This window comes from Vulpes vulpes, chromosome X (genome assembly GCF_048418805.1).
Source record: "Vulpes vulpes isolate BD-2025 chromosome X, VulVul3, whole genome shotgun sequence".
Classification (NCBI taxonomy): domain Eukaryota; kingdom Metazoa; phylum Chordata; class Mammalia; order Carnivora; family Canidae; genus Vulpes; species Vulpes vulpes.
The window spans coordinates 107,867,579-107,879,718 of NC_132796.1; positions in this window are offsets into that span (position 1 = coordinate 107,867,579).

Here is a 12,140-nt window from a genome sequence, read left to right on the forward strand (position 1 = left end):
GGTATTTTGATAGCGATTGCATTAAATGTGTAAATTGCCCTGGGTAACATTGACATTTTCACAGTATTAATTCTTCCAATCCATGAGCATGGAATATTTTTCCATCTCTTTGTGTCTTCCTCAATTTCTTTCAGAAGTGTTCTGTTGTGTTTAGGGTATAGATCTTTTACCTCTTTGTTTAGGTTTATTCCTAGGTATCTTATGCTTTTGGGTTCAATTGTAAATGGGATTGACTCCTTAATTTCTCTTTCTTCAGTCTCATTGTTAGTGTACAGAAATGCCACTGACTTCTGGGCATTGATTTTGTATCCTGCCACACTGCCAAATTGCTGTATGAGTTCTAGCAATCTTGGGGTGGAGTCTTTTGGGTTTTCTATGTAGAGTATCATGTAATCGGTGAAGAGGGAGAGTTTGACTTCTTCTTTGCCCATTTGGATGCCTTTTATTTCTTTTGGTTGTCTGATTGCTGAGGCTAGGACTTCCAGTACTATGTTGAATAGCAGTGGTGAGAGTGGACATCCCTGTCTTGTTCCTGATCTTAGGGGAAAGGCTCCCAGTGCATGCCCATTGAGAATGATATTGCTGTGGGCTTTTCGTAGATGGCTTTTAAGATGTTGAGGAATGTTCCCTCTATCCCTACACTCTGAAGAGTTTTGATCAGGAATGGATGCTGTATTTTGTCAAATGCTTTCTCTGCATCTATTGAGAGGATCATATGGTTCTTGTTTTTTCTCTTGTTGATATGATCTATCATGTTGATTGCTTTACAAGTGTTGAACCAGCCTTGCATCCCCAGGATAAATCCCACTTGGTCATGGTGAATAATCTTCTTAATGTATTGTTGTATCCTATTGGCTAGTATCTTATTGAGAATTTTTGCATCTGTGTTTGGCGGGGATATTGGTCTATAATTCTCCTTTTTGGTGGGGTCTTTGTCTGGTTTTGGAATTAAGGTGATCCTGGCCTCATAGAACATGTTTAAAGTATTCCATCCCTTTCTATCTCTCAGAACAGCTTTAGTTAAGAATAGGTATTGTTTCTTCTTTAAACATTTGATAGAATTCCCCTGGGAAGCCATCTGGCCCTGGACTTTTGTGTCTTGAGAGGTTTTTGATGACTGCTTCAATTTCCTCCCTGGTTATCGGCCTGTTCAGGTTCTCCATTTTTTCCTGTTCCAGTTTTGTTAGTTGGTGATTTTCCAGAAATGCATACATTTCTTCTAGATTGCCTAATTTATTGGCATATAGATGCTCATGATATGGTTTTAAAATCGTTTATGTTTCCTTGGTATTGGTTGTGATCTCTCCTCTTTCACTCGTGATTTTATTAGAGTCTTTTCTGTTTTGTTTTTAATAAGGCTGGCTAATGGTTTATCTATCTTATTAATTCTTTCAAAGAACCAACTCCTGGTTTTGTTGATCTGTTCTACAGTTCTGATCTCTATTTCATTGAGTTCTTCTCGAATGTTTATTCGATTTATCTTCTGCTGGGTGTAGGTTTTGTTTGCTGTTCTTTCTCCAGTTCCTTTAGGTGCAAGGTTAGCTTTTGTATTTGAGTTTTTTCCAATTTTTTGAGGCATGCTTGTATTGCGATGTATTTGCCTCTCAGGACTGCTTTTGCTGTATCCCAAAGATTTTGAACGGTTGTATCTTCAGTCTCATTAGTTTCCATGAATCTTTTTAATTCTCCTCTTATTTCCTGGTTGACCCTTCATCTTTTAGCAGGATGGTCTTTAACCTCCATGTGTTTGAATTTCTTCCAAATTTCTTCTTGTGATTGAGTTCAAGTTTCAAAGCATTATGGTCTGAAAATATTCAGGGGACAATTCCGAACTTTTGGTGTCAGTTAAGACCTGATTTGTGACCCAGTATGTGGTCTATTCTGGAGAAAGTTCCATGTGCACTTGAGAAGAATGTGTATTCAGTTGCGTTTTGATGTAAAGTTCTATAAATATCTGTGAAATCCATCTGGTCCAGTGTATCATTTAATGCTCTTGTTTCTTTGGTGATGTTGTGCTTAGAAGATATGTCATTTGCAGGAGGCACTGTGTTGAAGTCTCCCAGTATAAGTGTATTATTATCTAAGTATGTCTTAACTTTGGTTATTAATTGATTGATATATTTGGCAGCTCTCACATTCAGGGCATAAATATTCATGATTGTTAGTTCCTCTTGTTGGATAGACTCCTAAGTATGATATAGTGTCCCTCTTCATATCTTACTACAGTCTTTGGGATAAACTTTAATTTATCTGATATGAGGATTGCTACCACAGCTTTCTTTTGAGGACCATCTGAATGGTAAATGGTTCTCCAACCCTTCATGTTCAGGATGGAGGTGTCCTTAGGTCTAAAATGAGTCTCTTTTAGACAGCAAATAGATGGGTCTTGCTATTTTATCCAGTCTGAAATTTTGCGTCTTTGATGGGATTATGAAGCCCATTCATGTTCAGAGTTCCTATTGAAAAAATACTCACCATTTGCTTCAACGTGGATGGAACTGGAGGGTATTATGCTGAGTGAAATAAGTCAGTTGGAGAAGGACAAACATTATATGTTTTCATTCATTTGGGGAATATAAATAATAGTGAAAGGGAATAGAAGGGAAGGGAGAAGAAATGGGTAGGAAATATCAGAAAGGGAGACAGAACATAAAGACTCCTAACTCTGGGAAACGAACTAGGGGTGGTGGAAGGGGAGGGGGGCGGGGGGTGGGGGTGAATGGGTGATGGGCACTGAGGGGGGCACTTGACAGGATGAGCACTGGGTATTATTCTGTATGTTGGCAAATTGAACACCAATAAAAAATAAATTTATTATTAAAAAAAGAAAAATATGAATTTAGTGTCATCATAATACCTATTCAGTCCCTGTTTTTGTGGATTGTTACCTTGGACTTCCTTTTTCTTTTACAGAGTCCTCCTTAATATTTCTTGCAGAGCTGGTTTGGTGGTCACATGTTCTTTCAGTTTCTGCCTATCTTAGAAGCTCGTTATCTCTCCTTCTATTCTGAATGAGATCCTTGCTGGATAGGGTATTCTTGGCTGCATGTTCTTCTCATTTAGGACCCTGACTATATCCTGCCAGGCCTTTCTGGCCTGCCAGGTCTCTGTGGAGAGGTCTGCTGTTAATCTAATCTTCTCCCCATATAATTTAGGGATCTCTTGTCTCTTGCTGCTTTAAGGATTTTCTCTTTATCTTTGGAATTGGCTAGTTTCACTATTAAATGTTGAGGTGTTGAATGGTTTTTATTGATTTTAGGGGGGATTTCTCTATTTCCTGGATCTGAATGCCTGTTTCATTCCTCAAATTAGGGAAGTTCTCGACTATGATTTGTTCAAATATGCTTTCTGGTCCTCTGTCCCTTTCAGCACCCTCTGGAACCCCAATTATACATAGATTTTTCCTTCTGAGGCTGTCATTTATTTCCCTTAACCTTTCCTCATGGTCTTCTAATTGTTTTTCTCTTTCTTCCTCAGCTTCCTTCCTTGCCATCAGCTTGTCTTCTATGTCACTCATGTGTTCTTCTACCTGGTTAACCCTCGTCATTAGGACCTCCAGCGTGGATTGCATCTCATTTAATTGATTTTTAATTTCAGCCTGATTAGATCTAAATTCTGCAGTCATGAAGTGTCTTGAATCCTTTACGCTTTTTTCCAGAGCCACCAGTAGCTTTATAATTGTGCTTCTGAATTGGCTTTCTGACATCGAATTATAATCCAAATTCTGTAACTCTGTGGGAGAGAGCACTGTTTCTAATTCTTTCTTTGTGGTGAGTTCTTCTTTCTAGTCATTTTGCTCAGTGCAGAGTGGCTAAAAAGGAGTTGTACTGGAAAAAGGAAGAAAAAAAGAAAAAGAAAAACAAAAGAAAACAAGGAGGGGTACCCTCTGATTCTATATACTGTAAGCCCCTCGACTTTCCCTGGAGCTTTCCAGCCTGCTCTGTCAAGAACTTGCTCTTCCCCTGTCCTTCCAGCTCGTCTGGGGGAGGGGCCTGCTGCGCTGACTCTCAGGTGTGTGCACCTGGGCAGCTTCCCCGCCCCCTGCCAGGTGCACGGCTCAGTGGGAACTGTTTGTCCTCTGAGGCCCCTGCCAGGTGCACGGCTCAGTGGGAACTGTTTGTCCTCTGAGGCCCCTGCTCCCTGGTGGCCCCGCTCTATCCCAGGCACAAGGTGACACCGGGAGGAACAACCCAACTGGTGGCGGCCAGCTCCCCAGTGCTGGAGTCAGCTCCAGCAGTAACTCCCGCAGCTCCCCGTCCGCAGGGGCCTGGATGCTCTGGGGGTGGGGATGCTGACATGCACAGCTCAGGGCCAGCCGGTGGCAGGAGCGTCCTCACTGTCCTAAGCCCTCCTGGCCTCTGCCTGTCCCCGGGGGGAGCGCCGGATCTTGGGCTGTGTCCCCCGTTGCCCTGGGCTCTGGGGCCTGCACCGCTGGAATCCCGCTCCCGGGTGGTGTAGCCCCCTCCACGCAGAGCTGCCGCTGAGCTGCTCCCAGGGCCCCGCTGGGTGCGCTCCAGCCTTTTATCACGCTCAGCCCGCGGGGTGGGTGCTCTCCCTGGGGCGCCCCTCCTGTTAGTGACCCCGGGAATCTGGGGACTCCACCACCCCTCCTGTGGTTCTGCCTGCTTTTCCTGCTGAGCGCCTTTCCGTCTGGGAAGAATCTGGGACAGATTTTTAAAGTTCCCGCTTCTCCAGGCCAGGGTCCCCTGTCCTGAGGTTCCTGCCCCCCTTAGCCCGGCTCCTCGCGGGGCCCCTCCCCCACTGGATTCTTTTTTATTTCTCCCGCCTTCCTACCTTGTTAGAAGCACAAACCGTTCTCTCTCTAGCATTCCCACTGTTCTCTCTTTAAATCTCAGGCCGAATTCGTAGGTTTTCAGGATGATTTGAAAGTTATCTAGGTAAGTTGGTGCAGCAGGTGACTTGGGGACCGTACTCCTCCACCAGCTTGCCAACCCCTTGAATTTAAAAGTTTGATTTGGACAAGGGTCATTTAGGTTGATCTATAGGAAGTTGAATAGTGACCCTTCAAAAGATATGTCCAAGTTCTGATTTCCAGTATAGATTTCCCTCTCTATCTGAAAGTAGAGCATTCCCATGAAAACTTTTGTAAGCCTAAATGGCATAACCTGGAGAAGCAATTACCATTAATTTACAAGGAAAATGTTTTTAGCATTCCCAGGCCCCCAGAATAACCTATCTTAGGCTTTTCTGCTACCTTAGGACACATCTTGCTAACAGATCTACAAAATAAATCAAGATGATCAGATAACTTCCAAATGTATGGCAGCTTAATGCTGAGATGCTGAGTGTGGCTCCACAGGGGAAGGAGCTTGGTGGTGTCACCCTCTCTGCTTGGGAGTGTGTGCTGCTTCTATAAGGTCTCACTGCAAAATAAATGCTGGACTCTATTTTCATTTTTCACTTTTTTTTTTTCTTAAAAGCAAAAATCCTCTTTGGATTTCTTTTGGTTAATGAAAACAGGTACAAACATACATAGATCTTTCCTAAAAATGAAGTGGCACAACACCAACTTTCTAAAAATGGGCCATACCTGTATGTGTGCATGTGGCCTTATTTGGGAGTAGAGTGTTTGCAAATGCAATTACTTTGGGAATCTAGAGTTGCGATTGTCTTGGATTTAGAGTGGGCCCTAAAAACAATGAATGGTGTAAAAAGAGAAAGGAGAGGGAGATTTAAACACAGACACAGACAGGAAGCATGGAATCAGAGATTGGAATGAGCCATCTGAAAGGGAAGGAATGTCAAGGATTGCTGCCAGTTGCCAGAAGCTAGGAGACAGCCATGAGACAGAGTTCTCCTTCAAAGTCTGCAGAAGGAACCAACTTACTGACTCCTTCATTTTGGACTGTGGGCCTCAAGAACTATGAAATAATAAATTTGTATTGTTTTAATCCAGTCAGTTTGTGGTAATTTGTTACGGCAGCCCTAGGAAGTTAATATATAGTCATTCCCACCCACCACCACCCCCCGACCCCGGTGTACTTAAAAACCTCTCAGTGTTTTCCAAATGGGCTTGTGAGTAGGCTCTAATATGACATGTAATCTACTGGTTATTGGCATGTAACTCTGAAGTCAGATGATTTTTAAAACCACCCTGATATCTGTAGTAGGATTTTAATGGGGTACATTTTTTGAAATAGTCCACTGAACACACACATAGATGAATGAGTTTACCCATGTGGTTAAAACCCAAAGCCTCCAGAAAAAAAAACCCTGAAACAAAACAAGAGGAGTTAAGATGGTGGAGGGGTTGGGGATCCTAAGTTTGTCTGGTCCCTCAAATACAGCTACTTATCAAATCATTCTGAACATCTGAGCAATCAATCAGAGGTCTTGGAGAACAAATAACTGCAAGTCTACAAGTAGAAAAATGACCACCTTTTGGAAGGTAGGAGGTGTGGAGACTTGAATATGGTGTGATATGGATATGGTAGTGAGGATGGAGCCTGCCTAAGGAGGCTACTGCAAAGGCAGTGGAGTACAAAATGGGAACTTCTGGAAGTTGGCTACAGTAGGGGACATGTCCAGCTTAAAGGTGCTCAGGTGGCGAAGTGGCTGCAGAATTCCAGGTGTGACACTGTGGTCTGAGGATACCCTGGGTCATAAGAAGAATGGGGGTGCTTGAGTGCTACACTGTTTCCAGGCACGGGAGTGTGGTAGCTGGCTGAGAACCACTGGCTTTCTGCCCTGTATTGCCATAAACTGCGAACTGCTGCACAGTTGTATGGCTGCTTTCCTGGGCCTGGTCAGCAAAAGGCAGAAGCATGGCGAGACCCTCCCCAGGAGGAACAACACAGGTCCATGCTGCAGGAGCCCCTAAGATTTGAAGTTTTGAAATTCAGTCATGTGCCTGAGATAAAAAAAAAAGGTCGGACACAGGCAGGGTGAACGCAGGGTTCTGATGGAAATCAAGGAGACAAGAGTGATTGCTCTTCTGTGAGGGCTTACTGAGTAGTGGGGGGTGTGAATTTTCAGCTTGAGGGCTAGAGACTGGGGTGCTGCCATATTCATCTGGCCTATCAGGGCTGAAAGACTTGAAGCAAAATGGCATCACCTAGTGGAGTCCAGAGCTGCTAACACCAAGCCTGCCTCCCTGCACCCTGGAGATACATTTCCACTAGTGAACGTCCACCTGAGACTCAGAGCAGCAGACTCTTCCCCCAGAAGACCAGTACAAATAACTAGCTCACACCAAGTTTACTGATCATACAATGCTGCAAAGCTCCAGCTCTACGGGAAAATAGTATCTAGCTTCCTTTGTACTTTTATTCTTTATTTTATTATTATTTTTCATTATACTTTAAAATTTGTATTACTAGATTTTAAAACAAAGACTGTAATAAGAGATGAAGAAGGACACTATATCATGAAAAAGGAGTCTATCCACAGGAAGATCTAACAATTGGAAATATTTATGCTCTAACTTGGGAGCAGCCAAATATATAAATCAATTAATAGCAAACTTAAGAAACTCATTGATAATAATACAATGATAGTAGGGGACTTTAACAACCTACTCACAGCAATGGATAGATGATCTAAGCAGAAGTCTGACTAGGAAACAAGGGCTTTGAATGACAGACTGGACCAGATGGATTTCACAGATAAATTCAGAGCATTTCATCCTAAAGCAGCAGAATATACATTTTTTTCAAGTGCACATGGAACATTCTCCAGAACATAACACATACTGGGTCACAAATCAGGAATCAACCAGGACAAAAAGATTGAGATCATACCAAGCATATTTTCAGACCACAATACTATGAAACTTGAAGTCAACCAAGAAAAAAATTTGGAAGGACCAAATATATGGAGCCTAAAGAGCATCCTACTAGGGGCACCTGAGTGGCTCAGTCAGTTAGCATCTGCCTTTGGCTCAGGTCATGATCCTGGAGTCCTGGGATCAAGCCCCACATGGGGCTCTCTGCTCAGCAGGGAGTCTGCTTCTCCCTCTGTCCCTCACCCCACTTATGCTCTTAAAAAAAAAAAAAGAGCGTCCTACTAAAGAATGAATGGGTCAACCAGGAAATTAAAGAATTTTTAAAAATTCATGGAAACAAATGAAAATGAAAGCACAATTATTCAAAACATTTGTGATACAGCAAAAGTGGTCCTAAGAGGGAAGTATATAGCAATATAAGCATTTCTCCCAAAACAGGGAAGGTCTCAAATATACAACCTAAACTTACACCTAAAGGAGCTGGAGAAAGAACAGCAAATGAGCCTAAACCCAGCAGGAGAAGAGAAATAATATAATCAATGAAATAGAAACAAACAAACGAAAAAAACCACAGTAGAACAGACAAATTAAACTAAAAGCTGGTTCTATGAAAGAATAAAATTGACAAACCCCTGGACATACTTATCAAAAAGAAAAGAGAAAGGACTCAAATAAATAAAATTATGAATGAAAGAGAAGAGATCACAACCAACACCTAAGAACTACAATTATAAGAACATATTATAAGCAACATGGGATTCCTGGGTGGCTCAGTGGTTGAGTGTCTGCCTTTTGACTCAGGGTGTGATCCTGGGGTCCGGCATCAAGTCCCACATCAGGCTTCCTGATTCACCCTCTGCCTGTGTCTCTGCCTCCTTGTCTTGCTGTTTCTCATGAATAAATAAATAAAATCTTTTTAAAAAAGAACATATTATGAGCAACTATATGCCAACAGATTAGGCCTTCTGGAAGAAATGGATGCATTCCTGGACATGTATAAACTACCAAAACTGAAACAGGAAGAAAGAGGAAACCTGAACAGTCCTGTAACCAGTAAGGAAACTGAATCAGGAATCAAAAATCTCCCAACAAACAAGAGTCCAAGGCTGTATGGTCTCCCAGGGGAATTTTAGCAAACATTTAAAGAAGAGTTATTATCTATTCTTCTCAAAGTATTCCAAAAAGTAGAAATGGAAGGAAAACTTCCAAACTCATTCTATGAAGCCAGCATCTTACCTTGATCCCCAAACCAGACAAAGGCCCCACTAAAAAGGAGAATTACAGACCAATACACCTGATGAACATGGATGTAAAAATTCTCACCAAGATACTAGCTAATGGGATCCGACAGTACATTAAAAGTTCACCACCACCAAGTGGGATTTACTCCTGGGCTGCAGGAGTGGTTCAACATCTGCAAATCAATCAACATGATATACCACATTGATAGAAGAAAGGATAAGAGCCATATAATCCTTTCAAAAGATGCAGAAAGAGCATTTGACAAGATACAGCATCCTTTCTTGAAAAACCCTCAACAAAGTAGGGGTACATGGAACATACCTCAACATGATAAAAGAAGACATATACAGAAGACCCACAGCTAATATCATTCTCAATGGGGAAAAAATGGGGAAAAACTGAAAACTTTCCCCTAAGATCAGGAACACAACAGGGATGTGCACTCTTGCCACTGTTCTTCAACATAGTACTGGAAGTCCCAACCTCAGCAATCAGACAACAAAAAGAAATAAAAGGCATCCAAATGGGCAAAGAAGAAGTCGAACTTCCTCTCTTCACAGATTACATGATAGAATATGTAGAAAACCCAAAGGACTCCACCCCAGAATTGCTAGAACTGATACACGAGTTCAGCAAAGTCACAGGATATAAATCAATGCACTGAAGTCTGTTGTATTTCTGTACACCAGCAATGAGGCAGCAGAAAGAGAAATAAAGGAATTGATCTTATTTATAATTGCACCAAAATTCCTAAGATACTTAGGAATAAACCTAACCAAAGAGGTAAAAGATCTGTACTCTGAAAACTATAGACTAGTTATGAAAGAAATTGAGGAAGGCACAAAGAAATGGAAAAACATTCCATGCTCATGGATTGGAAGAACAAATATTGTTAAAATGTCCATACTACCCAAAGCAGTCTACACATTCAGTGCAATCCCTATCAAAATACCATTAGCTTATTTCACAGAGGTAGAACAAACAATTTTAAAATTTGTATGGAACCAGAAAAAAAACCAAATAGCCAGAGGAATGTCGAAAAAGGAAACCAAGCTTTGGTTTCCTAAAGCTGGAGACATCTCAATTCCAGACTTCAAGCTGTACTACAAAGCTGTGATCATCAAGACAGTATGGCACTGGCACCAAAACTGATGCATAGATTAATGGAACAGAATAAGGAACTCAGAAATGGACCATCAACTCTATGGTCAACTCATCTTTGACAAAGCTGGAAAGAATATCCAATGGAAAAAAGACAAAAAAGACAGTCTCTTCAATAAGTGGTGTTGGGAAAGTTGGACAGCCACATGCAGAAGAGTGAAACTGGACCATTTCCTCACACCACACACAAACATAAATTCAAAATGGATGAAAGACCTAAATGCGAGACAGGAATTCATCAAAATCCTGGAGGACAGGGCAGCCCTGGTGGCTCAGTGGTTTAGCACCGCCTTCGACCCAGGGCGTGATCCTGGAGACCCGGTAACGAGTCCCGCATCGGGCTCCCTGAATAAAGCCTGCTTCTGCCTCTGCCTGTGTCTCTGCCTCTCTCTCTCTGTGTGTCTCTCATAAATAAATAAATAAATAAATAAATAAATAAATAAATAAATAAATAAAATCTTTAAAAAAAATCCTGGAGGACAGCACAGACCTTGGCCACAGCAACTTCTTGCTAGACACAGCTCCAGGGGCAAGTGAAACAAAAGCAAACATGAATATTGGGACTTCATCAGGATAAAAGCTTTTGCACAGCTGAGGAAACAGTCAAAAAACTAAAAGGCAACCTATAGAATGGGAGAAGATATTTGCAAATGACATATCAGATAAAGTGCTAGTATCCAAAATCCATAAAGAACTTATCAAACTGGGGATCCCTGGGTGGCGCAGCGGTTTAGCCCCTGCCTTTGGCCCAGGGCGCGATCCTGGAGACCCGGGATCGAATCCCACGTCGGGCTCCCGGTGCATGGAGCCTGCTTCTCCCTCTGCCTGTGTCTCTGCCTCTCTCTCTCTCTCACTGTGTGCCTATCATAAATAAATAAAATAAAGTAAAAAATTAAAAAAAAGAACTTATCAAACTCAAACTGCCCCCCCCAAAAAAGTCCAGTCAACAAATGGGCAGAAGACATGAACAGACATTTCTCCAAAGAAGACAAAGAAGGCCAACAGACACATGAAAAAAATGTTCAACATCACTCATCATCAGGGAAGTACAAACCAAAACCACAATGAGATACCCCCTCATACCAGTAAGAATGGCTAAAATTAACAACTCAGGAGACAATAGATGTTGGCCACGATGCAGAGAAAGGGAAACCTTCTTACTGCGTTGACAGAAACTCAAACTGATGCAGGAACTCTGGAAAACAGTATGGCAGTTCCTCAGAAAGTTAACATTAGAACTACCCTATTACCCAGCAGTTGCACTACTGGGTATTTATCCAAAGGACATTAAAGCCTCAAATTGTTAAAATTAAAAAGGAAAAATAAAATAAGATGAGAATAGAGAGGGAGGCAAGCCATAAAAAAGACTCTTAACTGTAAGGAACAAATTGAGGGTGGCTGGAGGGGAGGTGGGTGGGCTGATGGGATTGGGTGATGGGCATTAAGGAGAGCACTTGATGTAATGAGTACTGAGTGTTATATGCAACTGATGAATCACTAAATTCTACCCCTGAACCTAATAATACAGTATATATTAAACAACTTGAATTTAAATAAAATAAACAAAACAAACAAAAACTAACAAACTCCAAAGCCTCCTCCATAAATGGTAGATAAAGAAAGGCCATAGAAACATCTCTGTAAGCAAACATCTACAGTGGCTGAATTCTTAAAATCTTTGGAGTCCTCCTCGGAGGTGAAGAATGGTTTCTTAGCAGACATGCCAGCTCTGATTAAAAAAAAAAAAAAAACTTGAAAAAACAATCATCATTATAGACTATAGGGTTTTTTTTTTGTTATTTCCAAGTTCTTTTACTGAAACCATAACCCCCAAAGGGGGTATTATTAGGATGCCTTAGGGAGGTAATTAAGGTTCAATGAAATCATGAGAGTGGAGCCTCCATGATGAGATTAGTATCCTTATAAGAAGAGATACTTGAGACCTGTTGGCCACGTGGTGACAAAAGAAGAAAATGGGTGGCTGGCTGCAAAC